Below are 25,812 nucleotides of genomic sequence, written 5' to 3' on the forward strand. Positions count from 1 at the left end.
GGCTGCTGCTTCTTAGTCTTCTTTGCTGATTCCTCCACCTTTAAATAATATTAGTATTCCAGGACTTGGTATTTCCTTGGACCTCTTCTTTTCTCCATCTAAATTTGACTTTAAGTGTCATCTCAGTGTATATGACTTCCAAATTTATTGTCTTCAGCCTGGTGGTTCCCCTGATTACTAGACTTGCATGGCCAAAAACCTATGCAACCTCTCCTCTAGGATGTCTTATAAGAACCTCAAACTTAACAAGTTCAAAATCAAACTCAGTCTCCAAACAAAACCATGCTCCTTCCATAGTCTTCCCAATGCCATTAAACGGCAACTCCATCCTTTCTCTTGTACAGGTCCCAAACCTGGCGTCATCCTGGATTCCTCTCCTCTTCTCATATCCCACATCTGATCTATCAACCAGTCCTGTCTGCTCCACATTTAAACCCTTTCCAGAACTGAGCACTTCTTATACCTCCACTGCTGTCACGTGGGGCCAACCCACTGCCAGTCATCTCTTGCCCTCCATCAGCTTGTTCTCAGTACAGTAGCCAGAGTGATTCTATTAAAGCCCAAGTCAGCTTGTCATTTCTGTTTACATGCCATTGGCTAAAGCAAGTCCATGGTTGGGCCCAGCACCCAAGGGGCAGGGAAACCTCCTTCTTCAATGGAGGTCAGGGAAGGGAGGGAGCAAATATTTGCTGAATAATCATTTATTCTACCCTAGGGGCATTTGAAATTTCAAGATATGTTTATTGAATTCTGCTATGGGTCTAGGTATTGTAAGGAAAGATGAAGAATAAATCCTGTAGCTTGGTCTCTGATCTCAGAACAAAACAACAAGTGTTTATTGAGTTCTATTCTGTAGAGGCAGGCATGATTAATACACATAGAATGATCAAAGACGGGATGAAGTATTAAATTGAACATGATCACAAGCCAGCTTATGTGACATAGAGAGAAAATGCTGGTCTTGGTTAGTAGAGGAGTCTATTGTGGAGGCTGGAATGATGAGAAATTCTTCCAGGCCACTTAGGTACTTGACCTGGGCTAGAGAGAGAACAGGAGTAGTATTTGGTCTTGTGGGGTAGAGAAGGCATTCAGGGCAAGGAGCCCAGCATGAGCGAGGATGTGGATGGGGGAAGGAGGAGGGTTTGGGGGCACTTGTGGGAAACTGGTAGGGCTGGTGCAGGAGGAAAAGAAATTTCAGGGTTCAGAAGAGTTGTTCTGGGCATGAATCTCAGTTAACCATTAATTAGTTAACTGAGATTGATTCCTTTATTGAGTATTTATTGAGCAGCCATTTTTTAATATTACTATTTTTATTATATACTATATATCTATATTATAATATAATTATATTTAATAAGCAATTATGTTATATATAATATACATATAATTATATGTAATATATTTTATATATTATGTATTGTACATATTATTATGGTTTTTAAAAAATAAATTTATTTGTTTATTTTTGGCTGCATTGGGTCTTCGTTGCTGCGCATGGGCTTTCTCTAGCTGCGACGAGCGCGGGCTGCTCTTTGTTGCAGTGCGTGGGCTTCTCATTGTGGTGCCTTCTGGTTGCAGAGCACGGGCTCTAGGCGCATGGGCTTCAGTAGCTGTAGCCTGTGGTCTCAGTAGTTGTGGTTCACAGGCTCTAGAGTGCAGGCTCAGTAGTTGTGGTGTGTGGGCTTAGTTTCCCCGCGGCATGTGGGATCTTCCCGGACCAGGCCTCGAACCTGTGTCCCCTGCATTGGCAGGTGGATTCTTAACCACTGCACCACCAGGGAAGCCCAGATCATTACTTTCTTTTCCTAAGAAATTAACCTGTTTTCTATGTTGGGTTTAATTTTACCACAACAAGGAAAAGCTCACTTCCCGAACTTAATCTCTCCCTTTTGAACAATTAGCTACTGGTGATTGCTTTTTTTTTTTTTAAACCAGCTTTGCTTGTTTCCCTGTATTGTGATACAGTAGGAGAATGCCTTTTGTACTTGACTTTTAATTGGGTCAATAGTAATAATAAAAATCCCAATAATGATAATAAATATTATTTATAAGCACTTAAGTGTCAGGCACTGCACTAATCTCTCCCTCTCTCTCTCTCTCTCTCTCTCTCTATATATATATATATATATGTCACAAAATCTTTGGCTCATTTCAACAACCCTATAAAGTACATATCATGACTATCTGCCATATTACAGTTGAGCAAACTGAGGCTCAAAGATGTAGTTTGCCCAAGGTCACACAGCTAGGAAGAAGTAGAGAAAGATTCAGACTTAGGTCCATCTGATGATCTTTTACCATTCCCTTAGGTGTGATGTCAGTATGCTTTATTTTTTGCCCTCATAGGGTAATGGACACTCCTGTCCATCTGTTCATCTATCCAATCATTTCATGAATATTTACTGAGTCCCATATGTGTTAGGCAGAGTGCTAGTGATACTGTGGTGCTTTGCCCAAATTTCATCTCCTCTCTAATGCTCACAATGATTTATTCCCATTTTAGGATTCTCTGAGGTGGGTATTCTTGTTCAAGTGATTATTGAAGGAGAGTTCTCAAAAGAAGGGGAGTGAGAAAAACCGGAGAGGGCAGGAAAAATCTAAGCAGGGACATGGTCTCGAGTGGAGATGACTTCAGCCTGATCCTGCAGGAAACTCTGGAGCATATATTGCACCATGGAGTTGGTGCCATATTGAGACAAGGGGACCAACCTTCTGTACTACAGTGCCAGTCAGTTACTGATTTTGGGCTGCCTACAGGGGGGTTAAGGTAGCCTCCTAGGCAAGGTGGCTCCCATTTGGAGGACAATTCTTTAGAGAAGGGTGCATCTTTGAGCCCTTAGCAGCCAACACTCACAGGAGCTGGGGGATGGGTGCACCCACTTGGTAAAGAGGTTGTGGGCAGGGCACCATCAGCATCCACTACCCTTCCTCTCTCTGTTTCCTGTTGTGCAGGTCAATTGGGCATGCAACTACTGTATAAATAATTGTTGGGGACTTCCCTTGTGGCACAGTGGTTAAGAATCCGCCTGCCAGTGCAGGGGACACGGGTTTGAGCCCTGGTCCGGGAAGATTCCACATGCCGCGGAGCAGCTAAGCCTGTGCGCCACAGCTACTGAGCCTGCCCTCTAGAGCCCGCGAGCCACAACTACTGAGCCCGTGTGACAGAACTACTGAAACCTGCATACCTAGAGCCCGTGCACTGCAACAAGAGAAGCCACCACAGCGAGAAGCCCACACACTGGAACGAAGAGTAGCCCCCGCTCACCACAACTAGAGAAAGCCCGTGCGCAGCAACAAAGACCCAATGCAGCCAAAAATAAATAAATAAGTAAATAGATTTATAAAATACAAAAAAAACCAAAAAACAATTTTTGGTGGCTCCTTCTGGGCCAGGCACTATTCTAGGCACTGGAGATTTTGGGGTGGGACAGATATAGTCCTTGCCGTCATTATTTCTCAGTCCGGGAGGGGGTGGAGGAGATAGATATTCAGCAGGTGATTATAATATAGTGGGTTCAGTTCCTGGGTGGGAAGTGATGGCTGTGCTGACATCTGACTAGCCTGATGAAGTGGCGGGGTGAGCAGGTATGAGGTGTGGGGGGGGTGGATATTCGGGTGGAGGAAACGGGGTGATATGGGGGCTGCATCATCCCCAGCCTGCCTCTGTCTGTAGAGTTTTTACAGGTGTTTAGTGGGTAACTCAGATGACTGCTGCCCCTTGTCCTCTGGCTTCCGCCTCTGCTCATGTTGTTTCTGTTTTAACCTGTGGCAGCCTGGACACAAAACTCCACGCCTCTTTGGGGAACAGGGAAGCCCCAAAGTCACAGAAAAGCATTGAGCACTGTGGGCTTTGCTGAAGATTTCGCAGTGAGATGGAGGTGGGTCTTGCATCATGCAAAACAGTACCGACAACTCAAAAAAAAGATCGCCATTGGACATTTCTGTTCTCCTCAGAACGAGGAATGGATGCCCTCCTTGGGACTGGTTGCCACTGAGTTCCTCTGTTTTCAGTGGGTTGGGGAGTTCAGGCTTTTGACTCCTCCAACTCTTTCTTTCTTGAAGATTTATTTATTATTTAATTTATTTTTGGCTGTGTTGGGTCTTAGTTGTAGCATGTGGGATCTTCTTTGAGACATGTGAGATCTTTCATTGTGGCACTTGGGCTCCAGGGCACGTGGGCTCTGTAGTTTGTGGCACGTGGGCTCTAGTTGAGGCGCACCAGCTCAGTAGTCGTGGTGCGTGGGCTTAATTGCTCTATGGCATGTGGTATCTTAGTTCCCTGACCAGGGATTGAATCCGTGTCCCCTGCATTGTAAGGCGGACTCTTTACCAGTGGATCACCAGGGAAGTCCCTCCAACTCCTTCTTAAAACCTCAAATCTGGGCTTCCCTCAGGTCCAAAGCTTGTTTCAGGCAGGTGGCCCTTGGCAAGTTGTTTGAGATCTATTGGCTTCTCCCTCGAGACTCACATTGCATGTGTTTCTCTGATCTCTGATTTTCTGCCTGTGAGATGGCATTCAAGTTCCAAGTCAAAACAGGAAGTAAGCATGATTTGCCCAAAGCACACGCTTCTCAGAGTAGCAGTGATGCTCATGTTTAAGGCCAATTAAAAAAATAAACGGTTTGAGTGGATGGCATCCATGTTGTTTTCTTTGTGATTCATATGATGAATTGGTTGAGTATCTCCCTATGTGTACTGTGTACTCCCCTGGTATATGAGATGATTTCTGATGGTATGTGAGATGATTTGGGGCTCCACGTTACATAATCTCATGACTCACATAGAGAAAAGTGTGTTATCTTTCCAAAACGTTTTCAGTCCTCTGGTAATGGACAAAATATCAGTCGGGTGCTCTTGGCTCCCAACACTGGCTCTAATCCCTCTCTTTAGCAAACAAGCAGAAGCCCTCAGACTCAGAGTCGGGGCAGGTAACAATGCTTGACTAGAAATTAATATCATGTTTTTTCCATTGTTTTTATATTTTTTCCTCCTTGTCATTTGGTATTTGTTTTCCACTTATGGTGGTGATATATACAATCTTTCTTTATGGTGGAGGGGAGTGATGGTGGAAATCCTTCCTTAAGATAATTTTATTTGAGTATATGAATTGATTTAAGAAAAAATAGTATACAATAGACTAGATCAGGGGTCAGCAAACTTTTTCTATAAAGGGCCATAGTTACTCTAGCCAGACCTCTTTCCATATTACATTAGCTTTTCCATTTTCCTTTCTATTCAACCACTTCTTGTCACCATATCACACAACCATGATCAATAGCAAGATGGTGATGAAGTGAGCCTGAAGGCAGTTTTTAATTATCCTTCCAGGGGTCCACCTGGTTCTCTTACAGCCTTTGGATTCTTGGCATCTCATGATATAGATAGTAAGTACCTGCTAACTGGCACCATAATAATCCCTGATGGGTCTTGTTGGTGTTGGCTTATTGGCAACAAGTGTGCTTCTTGAATCCATGCACGTCTTATCCCCGTGGCCAGATCCACACATGCTGATTAATAACCATCCAAATTAATTAGATCCTATATAACAAAAGAGATGAAGGCTTCTATCTCTAATCAATCCCTAATCTAGTATTTGCCAAAATGTGTTCCACAGAACACTGATTTCTACAGGGATCTTTTTAAAAAATTTATTTTTATGCATTTATTTTATTTTTTCCTCTCATCTTTTTAAAAATTGAAGTATAGTTGATGAACAGTATATGTTACAGGTGTAGAGTATAGTGGTTCATAATGTTTAAAAGTTACACTCCAATTATAGTTATTATAAAATATTGGCTATATTCCCTGTGTTGTACAATATATCCTTGTAGCTTATTTTATACCTAATAGTTTGTACTTCTTAGTCCCCTACCCCTATACTGCCCCTTCCCCCTTCCCTCTACCCACTGGTAACCACTAGTTTGTTCTCTATATCTGTGAGTCTGCTTCTTTTTTGTTATATTCACTAGTCTGTTGTATTTTTTAGATTCCACATGTAAGTGATATCATGCAGTATTTGTTTTTCTCTGTCTGACTTATTTTCACTTGGCATAATGCCCTCCAAGTCCATCCATATTGCTGCAGATGGCAAAAATTTCCTTCTTTTTTATGGCTGAGTAGTATTCCATTGTGTATGTGTGTGTGTGTGTGTGTGTGTGTGTGTGTGTGTGTGTGTTTGTATCACATCTTCTTTATCCATTCATCTGTTGATGGGCACTTAGGTTGCTTCCATATCTTGGTAATTGCAAATAATGCTGCTGTGAACATTGCGGTGCATGTATCTTTTTGAATTAGTGGTTTTTGGGGATTTTTTTTGAATATATACCCAGGAGTGGAATTGCTGGGTCATATGTAGTTCGATTTTTAGTTTTTTGAGAAACCTCTGTACTGTTTCCCACAGTGGCTGCACCAATTACATTCCTACCAGCAGTGTATGAGTGTTCTTTTTTCTCCACATCCTCACTAATATTTGTTATTTGTGTTCTTTTTGATGGTAGCCATTCTGGCAGGGGTGAGGTGATATCTCACTGTGGTTTTGATTTGCATTTCCCTGATGATTAGCGATGTTAAGCATCTTTTCATGTGTCTGTTGGCCATCTACATTTCCTCTTTGGAAAAATGTCTATTCAGTTCTTCTGCCCTTTTTAAAATCAGCTTGTTTGTTTTTTTGATGTTGAGTTGTATGGGCTGTTTATATATGTTGGATATTAAATAATCCCTTATGGGTCATATTATTTGCAAATATCTTCTCCCATTCAGTAGGTTGTCTTTGCATTTTGTCAACGGTTTCCTTTGCTGTGCAAAAGCTTTTAAGTTTAATTTGGTCCCTTTTGTTTATTTTTGCTTTTATTCCCTTTGCTTTAGGAGATATATCCAAAAAATATTAGATATTTTTATTTTAAAATATTTATGTCAAAGAGTGTTCTGCCTATGTTTTCCTCTAGGAGTTTTATGGTATCTGGTCTTACATTTAAGTCTTTAATCCATTTTGAGTTTATTTTTGTATATGGTGTTAGAGAATGTTCTAATTTCATTGATTTACATGTAGCTGTCCAGTTTTCCCAGCACCACTTGTTGAAGAGACTTTACAGGGATCTTGATAGTTGATAACCCCAAAAGGATTTCATAGTCAAAAAAAGCCTGGAAAACATTGGGTTAAGCAGGGTTGTTTACTGCAGGACTTCTCAGAACCTTTAATACATTAATGGTGCTGTGAGGCTCCAAGAGGGGGTTAGCAAATTAGGTGGGGAATTGCCCCACCTAATTTTACCCCCAGGACTCTTATTTTTAACACCACATCTCACAGGACTGGTGTTTCGGGGAATGGGTATCTGGAAATGCTCTCTGAATCATCTATTCAAGTATCCCAGAGAGAGAATGCCACATATTGCCATAGTGCCCTATGTTGAGATGACGAGATGTGAGATGTTAGAGAAAGTGCCACCTGTCATCAGTGGATCAAGGAGGAGAATATGGATGAGGTTGGCAGCCTTTTCTGTTAAATGCAGGAAAGCTCCTCTTGATGGGTGCCACCCTCCCTAAGCACTGGCATATTGTTAGTTTTAAGGAGACCAGATGGTAAGTGATCACAGCCTTTAGGGAACGAGACTGATCTAGTTTAACCATCCTGCCCTACTCCCACCCCCACCCTTATTTAATAGCTGTGTGTCTGTGGGCAATTGCTTTAACCTCTCTGAGTCTATGTTAAGAAACTGATCCCAAGGCAAGAATTTCTCTGCAAGTGGTGTATTTGGGAGGTGCCAGAAGAGTATGGGAGTGGTACCAGGAAGGGAAGGTGGCCAGTATGGGGGCAGCATTAAGTTGGTCTCCAGAGTGGACCAGGGGAGTGGTAAGTAAAAGTCTACCTCCTTGGTGGGGGTGGGACTGATGCCCTGGCACTTCCCGCTCTGCTTGCTGGCCAGAGAGGCTTCTGTGGTTCTGTCAAAGATGCAGATGTTGGCAGCTGGAAATGGCTGGAGGACACAGAAGGGCTAAGGCCCGAGGAGTAGCTCCTGTCCCATAACCAGATCTGCACACATGGTGCTGACACTGTACTGCAAGATTAGGTGAGGATGGGACCCAGAAGCACTCAGCATGGTGCCTGGTGACAGTGATAACATCTACCGGTTGCTAAGTACTGACTGTTGTGCCAGGCACACGATTGAGTCCTCACAATAGCTCAAGCAGCTCTGGGCAATTATCTCCATTTTACATTTGAGGAAATGGAATCTCAGAGAGGTTCAGTAATGCATCAGGGGTCACACAGCTGGGGAATAGTGGAGCAGGGGCTCAAAGTCAGGCTCTGGCTAAAGGCTGTGACCTTAACCACTGCACCACACACAGCCTCATTACACATGATACAGATGCTCATTAATTGTTTTTCTCTTCATTTCCCTTTTCTCTTTCCACCTTCTTCCCTCCTCTCCCTCCTTCTTCTCCCTCCCTGCCTTCCCTCCCTCTTCTCATGATAGTTATGCTGGGACACTCGATGCCCGATACATATTTTTTGAATTGAATGGCATCCCAGTTTGGAGCAATAGATGCTTAGTTCACTAAATTTTGATTGAATCAGCTGTCAGAGAAATCTGAGTGCATGCAAGTTCTGCTGGAGGTAGGGGATTGTGGCCACAGAATTTAATACCCTTTGCAAATCTCACTAACTTCCTGAAATTCTCTAAGGGGTGGGGAGTGGAGGAGCATGAAGAATGATGAACATGACAAGTGGGAATCCTTTAGTCTCCAGTGTCTCCTTCTCAGTGCTCTAGATTTTCTCTCCTTTTCTTTGCCAGTTTCTCCCTCTCATCTTTAGCATCCTCCCTCCCCCCAGCTTCCCAGCATAGATGGTGGAAAAAATAACTGCAGTATAAATGCAGTAATTCTTAATGGGGCATTTATATGTCTGGGGCATGGAAAGTGGCTGGATCACATTGAACCGAGAAACTTGGTTAGGAAAGAGGTCTCGGTACAGTTAAATTAGAGCATGTTTCTGTTTTCTGTATATTTAGAATTGTTTGACTATAAATCTACTAATCAGACATGATAAATGTCTGGGCTAGCGTTTGCATCAGAGAAAGCAAATTTTGAAAAGGTCATCATTTAATTTTTTGCCTTTTGCAGCCAGCCTGCATCTCAGTTCTATTAAATTCAAAGCTACACAGTAAATTTACTGCTTGCTTGTTTACTTTACTCTGGTGAGCATCTCTCAGGATTCTAGCTACTGCTTGAAACAGCATGCTTTAAGTGACCTGGATCAGAGAGGGATGTTAGATGTTTTTGAATGTGGAGGTTAGACCCTTAATCTCAGAGAAAGGCTAGAAATTGTGGAGCTCTGTGATTATATTGTTAAAAGACAGATTAGTGGATTCTTGTATGGACTGAGACGTGATAAAGTACAGCTGCCTTCATTCATTCACTCATTCATTCAACCAGGGTCAGGTGAGCACATAACATAGCCAGGCACTAAGCAGTCTACATTTATCATTAACTCTCTTAACCTTTACAGTAACCCTACACATAGGTTCTAATATTATTCTTATTTTCTAGGTGAGGAAGTGGAGGCACAGAGAGATTAAGTGACTTGCCCAAGGTTGCACAGCCAGTAAGTGATGGAGCTGTGTCTTGAACCCAGGGTGTTTGGCTTCCAAGCACGTGCTCTTCCCTGCTGCTTGCTTAATGCAGGAAATGCAGTAATGAATGAGACAGCATCTGCTCTAAAGGATCTCACCTTCTTTGTATAAATAACAAACACAGCATTTAAATCCATGCATATGTAATTCCAGTAACTATCATTTGTTTCGTACCTACTGTAAGGCACAACACTTCACATTTGCTACATTTTTCTATTCCTTACAATAACCCAACGAGGTAGGAATTTTTATCTCTATCCAGCAAATGAGGAAACTGAAGCTCAGAGAGGTTAAATTAAATTAAAAGTCATACATTTAGAGAGGTGCTAGCTTTAGCAAATAAAAACATAGGCTACTTGGTTAAATTTGAACTTCTAATGGCAGATCATTTTTAAGTACAAGTATGTTGCATGAAATATTTTGGGGTATACTTATAATAAAGAATTGTTTGTTGTTTATCTAAAATCCAGTTTAACTGGGTGTCTTGTATTTTGTCCAACAATCCTACACATTGAGTATGTGGCGATATTGGCATTCAGTCTCGGGTCTTTCTTTTTTTATTGAAGTATAGTTGATTTACAATGTTGTGTTTCTGGTGTACAGCAAAGTGATTCAATTATATATATATATTTTTTTCTTTTTCATATCCTTTTCCATTATGGTTTATTACAGAATATTGAATATAGTTTCCTGTGCTATACCGTAGGACCTTGTTGTTATCCCAGGTCTTTCTGATTCTAAATTTTTCAGTTGGCCAATTGAAGTCAAGAAGAGTGACCTCAAATGTGGTTTTAACCTTGAGCTTCACTAGTTGCTTTAGTCCACAATTACCTGTAAATGTTGATAGAGCAGAAAATGATAATAATGATAGAAATAGTAATAATAATACACAAATTCACTACTTATTATGAGTCAGACACTATTCTGAGATTTTCCGTTGTTTAACTCATTTAATCCTCACACTAATTCCATGAGGTATGTTCTATTATTATCCCCATTTTCTAGCAATGGTTTTCAATTGGGAGTGATTTTGCCCCCAGGGGACATTTGGCAATGTCTGGAAGCATTTTTTGGTCTTCTCAAGTGAGGGGTGCTACTAGCGTCTAGTGGGTAGATGCCAGGGATGTTGCTAAACATCCTACAATGAACAGGATGGCCCCTCCCCGACCACCAAGACTTACCTGGCCCAAAATGTCAATAGCTCCAAGCTTGATAAATCCTGTACTAGAAGAGCTTGAGGCACAGAGAGGTTTGGTAACTTGCCCAGACTTGCGCAGCTACTTAGTAGCCAGGGTGAGATTTGAACCTAGGCAGCCGGCTTCCAGGATCTGGGCACTTCACCCAATTTACAGGTGATGGAGAGGCTCAGGAAGATTGGAATACCAAGGTGCTACAGCCAGTCAGTAGCAAGGATGGAACCACAACTCATGTATCTTGATTCCTAATTCATTACTCTCCCTACCCCCAAATTCCATTATCTATAATTTCCCAACCAGTAATTCCCAGCATTTATGTGTTTGTGTCGTATTTCAAAGTAGAATTTAAAGTTGATTCATTTTTTGTTTGATCCATTTGTTGATCCATTCATTTCAGCCAACATTTCCCAGGCACCTACTCTGTGCTCACCCCTACTTGGGAAGTGAAGCTACAAAGACAAGACATAGTTTCCACTACATGGGGCTTAAAATCCAGGCACACGTTAATTTCAGTTTAAAATTCTATGATTCTAGGCTTATTTGCATTCATGTTTGTTTTAGGCTGGATTTTCCCAGAAGCACGCCCTGAGATAAAGATTTGGAACAGGTGGTTTATTTGGGAGGTGGTCTCAGGAAACACAGGTCGGGGGGTTGGGATGTGAGAGGAAGTTGGTAAAGGGTGAGGTGTTAAGCCTGATACTATCTTAGGTGATTGGAGCTTGGACCTCAGTTCTGCAGGGGAACTCTGGGAGACACCATAGAACATAAGCCTCAGAGTTATTCCATCTGAGGAACGAGAAAAAAGCTGGGGTATTTATCCTCCAACACAACCTCTCGTTGACTGACTGGGCTACTCTTGACACATTAAGTCCCTTTCACTTCTGACCTGCCCTGTAAATGGGCCAAGAGGAGCCCTCAGGTACAGAGTCACAAGGGCATGCTGTCCGATGAGTCCCTAGGGGATATGGATGAGCACTGACAGTCTCTGCTACAGTGGGCAACAAACATTGATTGAACACCGGCTATGAGCCAGGGACTTTCCAACATTGGCTCATTCTTCTGAACTCCATCAGAGATCCTCAAGTCACCGTCTCCAACAGCTTGTTTTCAATCCTTACTCATTCTCGTCTTTAGTTGCTGTGTAGGTGAAGTGAATATCCACAAAACTGCATGAGTCGGGGAAGAGGCTCACTCTCCACTAGAGTAGATAGGTAAAAGTCTGGTGCTACCCTGAGTAACTGGGGCTTGCCCAAGGAGGGACCCTGTTTGAAAATAAAGTCAGGACAGAGAAAAGCAGAATCATGACCTGGGGAGAGAACAATCCTTGATCATATCATTTGAGTGCCTGGATCCAGCTTTACCTGAAGCAAAAGACTTCTGGTCATTTTATTTACCAGAAACAATAAATTCTCATTTGTGGTTTTTGGGGGGTTTGTTCAGATATAACCTAAAGTGTTCTGACCCATAAATCAAACATGGAGATATTGTGAGAGTTGCAGTAATGAAGGTTTCGAGGCCCAGAGTTTGAAATGATTGTTACTGGATCAAACCACAAGGTATCACTAATTTTAATGTCACCCTTGATTGTTTTGATGCCATAACAAAGGGTCATATTTTCTAATATCAGTATGTATGAGTTTTTGCCTCATTGGAAGTTAGTGCCCTTGGTTTCATTAAATGTCTGCTGCTTTCTTTGGTTTTGTCAAACTACATTTTTATCTGTATGGCTTTTTCTAGATTCTCTTGTTATAGATCATCCAAGCACTTTCTGGGTCTACTCAGTTTATTGCCAGAAAGCCTGTTTTCCTCTGAAAGGTGTGCTTTAAATGCTTGAGCAAAGCACTTGAACTGTGTTTTAAGACTTTTATCACAACTGAAATAAATTCTGCAAGCAGTGCTTGAACTAAATTGGGATCTCACTTTTGACGAGGCAGGTGTAGGATGTTTCAAGGCAGAGAGAGCTCTCCTCTGCAAATTTCATTTTTCCACTCCAGCTGGAGCTTGAATTACCATCCTTGGGGGCAAATCACATCTGGTTTGGACTTCATAGTATGGCTTTTAAGTATCTTCGCAGAATCGTTCAAAGATTGCAATTGCTTCCAGTAGATCTGATTCATAAGTTCATGGCTGCAACAGCTGCTCTCTGAATCAATTTGTAAATAGGAGTGGGGTTTTGAATGGAGGGAGCAGACAGCCTGTGGACAGTCGAGGGAGGCAGTTTTATAGAAGAGTGGTGGATACAAGGGCATCCACCCCCGGTTTGGATCCCAGCTCTGGCACTAGCTGGGAGATCCTGGACAATTTTCATATTGTCTCTGAGCTTCAGCTTCCTCTCTGTAAAATGAGGTTGATAACAGTCCCTGCCTCATGGGTTACTGTGAAGATTAAATTTGATAACAAATGTACAGTACTTAGCCCTGTGTTAGACTTGTGGTTCTATGTGCTGTGGGTACATAGTAAATGCTCAACAAAAAGGTAGCTGTTTGCATCAATTAGGATGCTTTTATTGGGACAAAAAAATCCTGATTCAACTGATTTAAACAGTAAGAAAAATTTATTATCTCCAGTAACAGTGACTCCAAGACTAGTTCAGTACCTTGTCCTGAATTGGTCCTTCAGCAAGGACCAATGTCCTTCTCATATGTCTCCTCTGCCATCCTAATGTCTTAATGTCAGCAGTCCTAATGGTCACAAGATGGCTCTCCCAGTTCTAGACGTCATTTTCAGATGCAATTTAATGTCCAGTCATGGAAGAAGTTCCATTTTCTTTGGTGTGTGTCTATTTTTGTAAAAATTTATTTTTATTGGCATATAGTTGCTTTACAATGTTGTGTTACTTCTACTGCACAGCAAAATGAATTAGCCATACATACACATATATTCCCTCCCTTTTGGATTTCCCTCGCATTTAGGACACCACAGTGTATTAAGTAGAGTTCCCTGTGCTATACAGTATGTTCCCCTCAGTTGTCTATTTTATGCATAGTATCAACAGTGTATATATGTCAGTCCCAATCTCCCAATTCCTCCCACCCCATGCCTTTCCTACTTGGTGTCCATATATTTGTTCTCTAAGTCTGTCTCTATTTCTGCTTTGCAAATAAGGTCTGTGTGTCTCTTTTTTTTTTTTTTGAGTTTGAATTGTATTTATTTATTTTTAACATCTTCATTGGAGTATAATTGCTTTACAATGGCGTGTTAGTTTCTGCTCTATAACACAGTGAATCAGCTATACATATACATATATCCCCATAGCCCCTCCCTCTTGGGTCTCCCTCCCACCCTTCCTATCCCACCCCTCTAGGTGATCACAAAGCACTGAGCCGATCTCCCTGTGTGATGCAGCTGCTTCCCACTAGCTATCTATTTTACATTTGGTAGTGTATATATGTCCATGCCACTCTCTCACTTCGTCCCAGCTTACCCTTCCCCCTCCCCGTGTCCTCAGGTCTATTCTCATCTGTGTCTTTATTCCTGTCCTGCCCCTAGGTTCTTCATAACCATTTTTTTTTAGATTCCATATATATATGTGTTAGCATACGATATTTGTTTTTCTCTTTCTGACTTACTTCACTCTGTATGACAGACTCTACGTCCATCCACTTCACTACAAATAACTCAATTTCATTTCTTTTTATGGCTGAGTAATATTCCATTGTACATATGTGCCACATCTTCTTTATCCATTCATCTGTCACTGGACACTTAGGTTGCTTCTGTGTCCTGGCTATTGTAAATAGAGCTGCAATGAACATTGTGGTACATGACTCTTTTTGAATTATGGTTTTCTCAGGGTATATGCCCAGTAGTGGGATTGCTGGGTCATATGGTAGTTCTATTTTTAATTTTTTAAGGAACCTCCATACTGTTTTCCATAGTAGCTGTATCAATTTACATTCCCACCAACAGCTCAAGAGGGTTCCCTTTTCTCCACAACCTCTCCAGCATTTATTGTTTGTAGATTTTTTGATCATGGCCATTCTGACTGGTGTGAGGGGATATCTCGTAGTTTTGATTTGCTTTTCTCTAATGGTTAGTGATGTTGAGCATTCTTTCATGTGTTTGTTGGCAGTCTGTATATCTTCTTTGGAGAAATGTCTATATAGGTCTTCTGCCCATTTTTGGATTGGGTTGTTTGCTTTTTTGATATGGAGCTGCATGAGCTGCTTGTATATTTTGGAGATTAATCCTTTGTCAGTTGCTTCATTTGCAAATATTTTCTCCCATTCTGAGGGTTGTCTTTTGGTCTTGTTTATGGTTTCCTTTGCTGTGCAAAAGCTTTGAAGTTTCATTAGGTCCCATTTGTTTATTTTTGTTTTTCCATTTCTCTAGCAGGTGGGTCAAAAAGGATCTTGCTGTGATTTATGTCATAGAGCGTTCTGCCTATGTTTTCCTCTAAGAGTTTTATAGTGGCTGGCCTTACATTTAGGTCTTGAATACATTTTGAGTTTATTTTTGTGTATGGTGTTTGCGAGTGTTCTAATTTCATTCTTTTACATGTAGCTGTCCAGTTTTCCCAGCACCACTTATTGAAGAGGCAGTCTTTTCTCCATTGTATATTCCTGCCTCCTTTATCAAAGGTAAGGTGACCATATGTGCATGGGTTTATCTCTGGGCTTTCTATCCTGTTCCATTGATCTATATTTCTGTTTCTGTGCCAGTACCATACTGTCTTGATTACTGTAGCTTTGTAGTATAGTCTGAAGTCAGGGAGCCTGATTCCTCCAGCTCGGTTTTCCTTTCTCAAGATTGCTTTGGCTGTTCGGGGTCTTTTGTGTTTCCATACAAGTTGTGAAATGTTTTGTTCTAGCTCTGTGAAAAATGCCACTTGTAGTTTGATAGGGATTGCATTGAATCTGTAGATTGCTTTGGGTAGTATAGTCATTTTCACAATGTTGATTCTTCCAATCCAAGAACATGGTATATCTCTCCATCTGTTTGTATCATCTTTAATTTCTTTCATCAGTGTCTTATAGTTTTTCTGCATACAGGTCTTTTGTCTCCTTAGGTAGGTCTATTCCTAGGTATTTTATTCTTATTGTTGCAGTGGTAAATGGGTGTGTTTCCTCAATTTCTCTTTCAGATTTTTCATCATTAGTGTATAGGAATGCAAGAGATTTCTGTGCATTAATCCTGTATCCTGCAACTTTACCAAATTCATTGATTAGCTCTAGTAGTATTCTGGTAGCATCTTTAGGATTCTCTCTGTATAGTAGCATGTCATCTGCAAACAGTGACGGTTTTACTTGTTCTTTTCCGATTTGGATTCCTTTTATTTCTTTTTATTCTCTGATTGCTGTGGCTAGGACTTCCAAAACTATGTTGAATAATAGTGGTGGGAATGGGCAACCGTGTCTTGTTCCTGATCTTAGTGGAAATGGTTTCAATTATTCACCATTGAGAACAATGTTTGCTGTGGGTTTGTCATATATGGCCTTTTATTATGTCGAGGTAAGTTCCCTCTATGCCTACTTTCTGGAGACTTTTAATCATAAATGGGTGTTGAATTTTGCCAAAAGCTTTTTTAAAATTTTTTTTATTTTTCGGTATGCGGGCCTCTCACTGCTGTGGCCTCTCCCGTTGCGGAGCACAGGCTCGGGACGCGCAGGTTCAGCGGCCATGGCTCACGGGCCCAGCCATTCCGCGACATGCGGAATCTTCCTGGACCTGGGCACGAACCCACGTCCCCTGCACCGGCAGGTGGACTCTCAACCACTGCGCCACCAGGGAAGCCCGTCAAAAGCTTTTTCTTCATCTATTGAGATTATTATATGGTTTTTACCTTTCAATTTGTTAATATGGTGTGTCACATTGATTTGCGTATATTGAAGAATCCTTGCATTCCTGGGATAAACCCCACTTGATTGTGGTGTATGATCCTTTTAATGTGCCACTGGATTCTGTTTGCTAGTATTTTGTTGAGGATTTTTGCATCTATGTTCATCAGTGATATTGGCCTGTAGTTTTTGTTTTTTGTGACATCTTTATCTGGTTTTGGTCTCAGGGTTATGGTGGCCTCGTAGAATGAGTTTGGGAGTGTTCCTCCCTCTGCTATATTTTGGAAGAGTTTGAGAAGGATAGGTGTTAGCTCTTCTCTAAATGTTTGATAGAATTCGCCTATGAAGCCATCTGGTCCTGAACTTTTGTTTGTTGGAAAATTTCTAATCATAGTTTCAATTTCAGTGCCTGTGATTGGTCTGTTTATATTTTCTATTTCTTCCTGGTTCAGTCTCATAAGGTTGTGCTTTTCTAAGAATTTGTCCATTTCTAACAGATTGTCCATTTTATTGGCATATAGTTGCTTGTAGTATCTCTAATGATCCTTTGTATTTCTTTCTTTTTTTTTTTTTTGCGGTACGTGGGCCTCTCACTGTTGTGGCCTCACCTGTTGCGGAGCACAGGCTCCGGACGCGCAGGCTTAGCGGCCATGGCTCATGGGCCTAGCCACTCCGCGGCATGTGGGATCTTCCCGGACCGGGGCACGAACCTGTGTCCCCTGCATTGGCAGGTGGACTCTCATCCACTGCGCCACCAGGGAAGCCCGATCCTTTGTATTTCTGTGATGTCAGTTGTTACTTCTCCTTTTTCATTTCTAATTCTGTTGATTTGAGTGTTCTCCCATTTTTTCTTGATGAGTCTGGCTAATGGCTTATCAATTTTGTTTCTCTTCTCAAAGAACCAGCTTTTAGTTTTATTGATCTTTGCTATCGTTTCCTTCATTTCTTTTTATTTCTGATCTGATCTTTATAATTTCTTTCCTTCTGCTAACTTTGGGGTTTTTTTTGTTCTTCTTTCTCTAATCACTTTAGGGATAAGGTTAGATTGTTTATTTGAGGTTTCTCTTGTTTCTTGAGGTAGGATTGTACTGCTGTAGACTTCCCTCTTTGAACTGCTTTTGCTGCATCTCATAGGTTTTGGGTCATTCTGTTTTCATTGTCATTTGTTTCTAGGTGTTTTTAAATTTCCTCTTTGATTTCTTCAGTGATCTCTTGGTTATTTAGTAGCATGTTGTTTAACCTCCATATTTTTGTATTTTTTACAGTTTTTTTCCCCTGTAATTGATATCTAGTCTCATAGCATTGTGGTCAGAAAAGATACTTGATACGAGTTCAATTTTCTTAAATTTACCAAGTCTTGATTTGTGACCCAAGATATGATGTATCCTGGAGAATGTTCCATGAGCACTTAGGAAGATGGTGTATTCTGTTGTTTTTGGATGGAATGTTCTATAAATATCAGTTAAGTCCATCTTTTTTAATGTGTCATTTAAAGCTTGTGTTTCCTTATTTACTTTCATTTTGGATGATCTGTCCATTGGTGAAAGTGGGGCGTTCAAGTCCCCTACTATTATTGTGTCACTGTCGATTTCCCCTTTTATGGCTATTAGCATTTGCCTTATGTATGGAGGTGCTCCTATGTTGGGTGCATAAATATTTACAACTGTTATATCTTCTTGTTGGATTGATCCCTTGATCATTATGTAGTGTCCTTCTTTGTCTCTTGTAATAGTCTTTATTTTAAAGTCTGTTTTGTCTGATATGAGAATTGCTACTCCAGCTTTCTTTTGATTTCCATTTGAATGGAATATCTTTTTCCATCCCGTCACTTCCAGTCTGTATGTATCCCTAGGTCTGAAGTGGGTCTCTTGTAGACAGCTTATATACGGGTCTTGTTTTTGTATCCATTCAACCAGTCTGTGTCTTTTGGTTGGAGCATTTAATCCATTTACATTTAAGGTAATTATCGATATGTATGTTCCTATTACCATTTACTTAATTGTTTTGGGTTTGTTATTGTAGGTCTTTTCCTTCTCTTGTGTTTCCTGCCTAGAGAAGTTCCTTTAGCATTTGTTGTAAAGGTGGTTTGGTGGTGCTGAATTCTCTTAGCTTTTGCTTGTCTGTAAAGGTTTTAATTTCTCCATCGAATCTGAATGAGATCCTTGCTGGGAAGAGTAATCTTGGTTGTAGGTTTTTCCCTGTCATTACTTTAAATATGTCCTGCCACTGCCTTCTGGCTTGCAGAGTTTCTGCTGAAAGATCAGCTGTTAACCTTATGAGGATTCCCTTGTATGTTACTTGTTGCTTTTCCCTTGCTGCTTGTAATATTTTTTTCTTTGTGTTTAATTTTTGATAGTTGATTAATATGTGTCTTGGCATGTTTCTCCTTGTATATATCCTGTATGGGACTCTCTGTGCTTCCTGGACTTGATTGACTATTTCCTTTCCTATATTAGGGAATTTTTCAACTCTAATCTCTTCAAATATTTTCTCAGTCCCTTTCTTTTTCTCTTCTTCTGGGATCCCTTTAATTCCAATGTTGGTGTGTTTAATATTGTCCCAGAGGTCTCAGAGACTGTCCTCAATTTTTTCATTCTTTTTTCTTTTTTCTGTTCTGCGGTAGTTATTTCCACTGTTTTATCTTCCAGGTCACTTCTCTGTTCTTCTGCCTCAGTTATTCTGCTATTGATTACTTCTAGAGAATTTTTAATTTCATTTATTGTGTTGTTCGTCATTGTTTGTTTGCTCTTTAGTTCTTCTAGGTCCTTGTTAAATGTTTCTTGTATTTCCTCCATTCTATTTCCAAGATTTTGCATCATCTTTACTATTATTACTCTGAATTCTTTTTCAGGTAGACTGCCTATTTCCTCTTCATTTGTTTTTTCTGGTCGGTTTTACCTTGCTCCTTCATCTGGTGGGTTTTTACCTTGCTGCATATTTCTCTGTCTTCTCATTTTGCTTAACTTACTGTTTTTGGGGTCTCCTTTTCGCAGGGTGAAGGTTCGTAGTTCCCATTGTTTTTGGTGTCTGCCCCCAGTGGATAAGGTTGATTCAGTGGTTTGTCTAGGCTTCCTGGTGGAGGGGACTGGTGCCTGTGTTCTGGTGGATGAGGCTGGATCTTGTCTTTTTGGTGGACAGGACCACGTCTGGTGGTATGTTTTGGGGTGTCTGTGAACTTATGATTTTAGGCAGCCTCTGCTAATGGGTGGGGTTGTGTTCCTCTCTTGCTGTTTGGCATGGGGTGCCCAGCGCTGGAGCTTGCTGGTCGTTGAGTGGATCTGGGTCTTATTGTTGAGACACAGAGCTCTCGCCAATTGATATTATGTGGGGCTGGGAGGTCTCTGGTGGTCCAGTGTCTTGAACTCGGCTCTCCCCCCTCTGAGGCTCAGGCCTGACACCCCGCCAAGACACCAAGACCCTGTCAGCCACACGGCTTTTAGGAAGTTTGAGGTCTTCTACTGGCGTGCAGTAGGTGTTCAGTAGGAGTTGTTCCACGTGTAGATTTATTTTTGATGTATTTGTGGGGAGGAAGGTTATCTCCACATCTTACTTCTCTGCCATCTTGAAGTGTAATTTCACTTATTCTTCTTACGGTGTGATTTTGATGCTCTTTCCATTGATTGGCAGTATCTACGTTCTTTCCTTTTGAATCTGGGCAAGCTTGAGACTGTGGTAGAGTGAAACCATATGACTTTTGAGGTGACTTGCCCAGGTTTCCACAGCTAATAAACAGTGGCAGAACTGGAATTTGATGCTAGGACTGGCCCATGACCTTGATTCTGGGAGTGTCAACAGGTACATTACCTCTCTGGGGGCTGAACTGCCTCAAAAAACCTGAGACAGAGTAAATTGTGAGCTGTGTAATCCACCCTGCAAAGAGTATTTCTTAATCTGAGACACATAGTTGGAATGCTTTAATCACAATATCGTATGTTTCAGACAGCAGCAGGACCAATGCAATATGACCTAGTTAAGGATGCCTTAAAGATAAAGCCTCATGTGATCAAGGAGCTTGGGTTTAAAATTTTGTTAATGTAACGATCCAGCCACTCCCCTTGTACTTCATTACTATATGAGTTCCCTATGGCTTCTGTAACAAATGACCATGAACTTAGTAACTCAAAACAACACAAATTTATTCTCCTAAATCCTGGAGGTCAGGAGAACGAAATCAAGGACTTACTGAAGACTTAAATCAGGGTGTTAGCAGGGCTTGTTCATTCTGTAGGATCCAGGGGAGAATCCATTCCTTGCCTCTGCCAGCTGCTAGAGGCTGCTCCTGGCCCCTTCTTCCATCTTTAAAGCCAGCAATACAGCATCTTCTCTTCTCTGTGACTTCCTGCCTCCCTCTTATAAGGGCCTTTGTAATTACATTGGGTTCACCTAAAAAATCCAGGTAGATTTTCTTTCCACCTCAAGATCCTTAACTTAATCATATCTGCAAAGTCCTTTTGCCATATAAGGTAACATATCTATAGGTTCCACATAGGATGTTGACATCTTTGGGGAAGTGGGGTCATTATTCACCCTACTGTAATTACCCAGAATTCTTCAAAAGCCTGTTGGATGGATCAGGTTTCCATTTGAGAATCCATCTGTGCCAGTTCAGGTCCTGCAAGAAGCAGATGTTAGGAGAGAATTACAGGGGTGAGTGCCTGTGAAGGATGAAGAAGAGAGGGAGCTGGAATAGAGTGTGATGTGGGTCTGACACCCGTGGAAAGGGAGGGGCAGGAAGGAGGGCTGGATAGGAAGAGCTGAGACCCCAGTGCAGCCCTGAGAAGGTCTCAGCCCAGCTGATGGGGAGCCCCAGAGCAAGGATCGCCCTTTAAGGAGTCCCATGTCTATCCTGAGTGGCCCAGCTGTACCACCCTTGCCGTGCTCAGTCAGAGATTGGGAGCAACCCTGGGAAAGTGGGTGTTTAGGATCTCTGGAAGCAGCTGGAGGCTGTCAGCCAGTCACAGTCTTTGCAGCAGGGAGATCTGAGCTGTGCTCTCTCATGGCCCCCACATCACCAGACAGGTTAAGGGAGCTTCCCTCTTCTCTGCTTTAAAACCATCAAGTGCAAGGTGAGGTCTGACAGTTTGAATTATCCTTGTCCTGGCATGAGAAATGATACTCACTGGAGAGTTGAAGGGTCAAAGGAACCAGCTGCTTACTCGGTGTGTGACTTTGGAAAAGTGGCCTCCCCTGTCTGAGCCTCGGTTTTCTCATCCCTAATATTCATTCCACTTTAGATATTCATTGTTTGCTGATTGTCTGCCAGATGCCACCTGAGGGGCCTGAGACTTGGCAGGGAACAAGACAGACGCAGTCCCTGTCCTCACTTTGCTGATGGCTGGTGAGAGTCCCAACTTGCAGGGTTGTTCTGATGACAAATGTGGAGATCATTCTGTAAATGGCCAGGTCTTAACTGCACTATCCCCTTTGCTAACACCGGAGGGTTTCACAGCCCATAATTTTGGGAACTACTCATTCTTTTGGGCCACGGGGCACTCTGAAGTGTGCATTTAGCCACAGATTAGGTTTGGTTCTTCTGGAGCCCAGAATACACCAAAAATCCAGGAGTCTGAGTGTATTATACTTGTGCAAACCAGTTTTTTTTTTTCCTGGCTCAAAAACCCAAATTTCATGCTTAATGAATGGAAGTTATGCTTCCCTTGGCCTGTCTTTCCTGAGGATATCTCTTTAAAATCTGTTCCATGTTACCAGTACTCTATTATTACGCCACTTTAAGCCATTTTTTGGTTAAGAATGTGGGTTCTGGAACGAGACTGTCTATATTTGAACCCCTCCTCTGCCACTTATTGGCCCTGTGACCTTGGAGGCAAGTAGCTTAGTCTCTCTGTGCCTCAGTTTGTAATCTATAAAATGGGGATAATAAAGGTAACTACCTCATAGGATTGTTGTATTTATTCACTTTGTACTGAACACCTACTATGTGATGGATGTCTTACTCTCAGTGCTGGAGACAGCAGTGAATAAAACAGGCAGATGTTCTAATGGGAGTGACAGGCAATAAACAAGTAAATGATATAATATGACAGGTGGGATAAGTGCCATAAAGAAAAATAAACCAGAGTAATGGGACTAGAGAGGAAGGGTGCTACTTTAGCTCAGGTAATCAGGGAAGACCTCTCCAAGGAGGTGACATATGAGTAGAGACCTGGGCAAAGTGAGCCATGTGGACGTGTATCTGGGGGAAGAGCATTTCAGGCAGAGGGAATGGCAGTGCAGAGGGAATGCCAAGTGCAAAGGTCCTGCGGTAGCAAAGAGTTTGAGGAACAGCAAGGAGGGTAGTGCAGGTAGAACAGAGTGAATGAGCAAAGGTTTAGGTGAGTTAATAAAAGTCAAGTGCTTGGAACAGTGCCTGGCACAATAGCAAATGCATCAATGTTAATTGTTGTCATTGTTATTATTATTGCCATGAGTCTTCAGAATAGAAAACTCATATTGGGGGGAAAATCTAGGCTATGTATTTTCCTGATATTACAAAATATATTAAAAATAAATTTAGTTTTCTTCTAAGTTTGACAGGAATATATATTCCTTTATACATATATATGTGCAATTGTGTTTGTGCATTTATATACATATATATAATCATTGTAAGTAATTTTCAAAATACAGATGAGAGAATATATGGAAACAACCACTGTTAATGTTTTAGTATATTTCCCACTGGTATTTTTATATGCTTAGCTTTCCATCTATCACAGTTACAATCACTACGTATACTGTATGCAATTCTATTTTTTTACTTGACCTGATGACATAAATATTTCCCATGATACAAATGTATCACAAACATAATTTGTTAGGGCTGAATAATGTTCTGCTGACTGTAAAATGCCAACCCAGTCAGCAGTTAATGGACATTTAGGCTGGTTTTCGTTTTTCTCTATATGCATAATGTGCATTATGTTTTTTTCCCCCTTATACTCAGGGTTGTTTCCTTAGTTGACATTTTCACATATGAAATTGTTGATTCAAAATTCTAGATGGTTGGTTCTTCACTTACAGAAATTTAAAACCTACAATGTTTATTTGGGGGGTTCTTTGATATGGAGTGAATCAGATCTCTTGGTAGACTTCAGATAGTGCTACATTTCATTTTATTCCTTTTTCAGGTTGGAAAAGTTCATGTCCATTCATCTCTGAGAGTAATGAGATTTTCTGTTTGGTGCCCCTAGCACTTTTTATTAAAAAAAGATCTCCATCCAATGCCTTATTGAGACATTATGACTCTTGGTAATACTGGAACTAAGGTGATGCAGTCAGTAAAAGATGGGGTAAAAGATGAAACTTCTAACCAGACCTGTGACCCGAGAGAAGTCCTGTCTTCTCTTTGGGCCACAGTTTCCCCACATGTAATAAAGACCACAGGACTCCTGTGTTGTTCTGAGCACTTGCATTATTTGCATTTATTGACCCAAGCTCTTAGAGCAATTGGGCACCTGCCCTTTGAGGATACTGTGTTAAGCTATAAGCTCCCTAAGGTCAGATATCTTGCCTGCTTTATTCACAACTCTATTAGTCTGCTCAGGCCATCATAACAAAATACTACAGACCGGGGGGCTTGAATAACAGAAATTAATTTCTCACAGTTTTGGAGGCTGGAAGTCCAAGATCAAGGTGTCAGTAGGGCTGGCTTCTCTTGAGATCTTTCTCTTTGGCTTGAAGATGGTCATCTTCTCACTGTGTCCTCATGTGGCCTTTCCTCTGTGCTGGTGCATCCTTGGTGTCTCTCTCTCTATTTTCTTATAAGGACACTGTCAGATTGGATTAGGACCCCACCCTGTTGTCTTAATTTTAACTTAAATCAACTCTTTAAAGGACTTATCTCCAAATACAGTTACATTCTGAAGTACTGGGTGTTGGGGCTTCAACATTAGAATGGGGGGGGGGGGACTTCCCTGGTAGCGCAGGGGACACGGATTCGAGCCCTGGCCCGGGAAGATCCCACATGCTGCAGAGCAACTAAGCCCGTGTGCCACAACTACTGAGCCTGTGCTCTAGAGCCCACAAGCCACAACTACTGAGCCCACATGCCACAACTACTGAAGCCCACGTGCCTAGAGCCCATGCTCTGCAACAAGAGAAGCTACCGCAATGAGAAGCCCGCGCACTGCAACGAAGAGTAGCCCCTGCTCACTGCAACTAGAGAAAGCCCACACGCAGCAATGAAGACCCAGTGCAGCCAAAAATAAATAAATAATTTAAAATAAATTTTTAAAAAATTGACAGAAAAAGAAAATTATTTTTAAAAAAAAGAATGGGGGGGGACACAAAATTCAGCAAGTGTATATCCAGCTTTTAGAACTAACATTGTCATCATATATTTAGCACCAAATATAGATCCACATCACCTTAGTTCCTGGCACATACACTCTCAGAAAACATTTGTTGAATGAATGAATGAATGTATGAATGAATAAATGAATGAATGAAGGCAGCATCTTAGAAGTTTGGGAAAGCTGACATTTGCAGTTTGGTCCAGGCAGCCAAGGCAGTCCCATTCTGTAGAATTTCATCTCTAATATTACCCCTGTTCTGCAGGTGAGGATGTTGAGCTGAAGGAGCTGAGACTCAAGTCTAGGCCTCCCTGATGTCAGGGCCAGAGCTTCTAACTTTCCTGCCACACTGGCAAGCTTGGCTTGATCATTACCAAGCTCCATTACTTAACTTTAGCATTCTCTAGAAATCATTCCTTCTTCACTGAACGAAGGCTTTCTTATCAGACTGGGTAAGAGGAAGCCAAGAGGAGATTCTTGAATAATAAGTGATTATGTGGGGGTCCAAAAGTGGAATTTTGCTCATCCCCTTTTTTTATATATCTTTTTTTTTTTTTGGCTGTGCTGCCCAGTGGCATGTGGGATCTTAGTTCCCTAACAAGGGATTGAACCCATGCCCCCTGCAGTGGAAGTGATGAGTCGTAACCACTGGACTGCCAGGGAATTCCCATCTTTTTAATAAAAAGTAGCTTTTAAAGTAGAACAGTAACACACACATAGTAAAATAATTCAAACAGTACAGAAAGGCAAAAAGGAAAAAAACCTCTCCCTCCTTGCCTCCAGGCCCACTCTCAGAGGTAACACTGTTGACAAAAATGCCAGTGCTGTGAGAGCTAGGAGATTTTTTTGTTTTTTTTGTTGGCGATACGCGGGTCTCTCACTGCCGTGGCCTCTCCCGTTGCGGAGCACAGGCTCCGGACGC

General features: G+C 41.5%; 1 protein-coding gene across 1 annotated transcript in view; it reads left to right on the forward strand.

Moving 5' to 3' along the window:
• The window catches only part of RPH3A (rabphilin 3A), a 270,274-nt gene that overhangs the window by 43,799 nt on the left and 200,663 nt on the right, over positions 1-25,812 (forward strand). The gene's annotated exons all lie outside the window — the stretch shown is intronic.

Source organism: Monodon monoceros, unplaced genomic scaffold (genome assembly GCF_005190385.1).
Source record: "Monodon monoceros isolate NGI ecotype Baffin Bay Population unplaced genomic scaffold, NGI_Narwhal_1 Super_Scaffold_1, whole genome shotgun sequence".
Lineage (NCBI taxonomy): Eukaryota > Metazoa > Chordata > Mammalia > Artiodactyla > Monodontidae > Monodon > Monodon monoceros.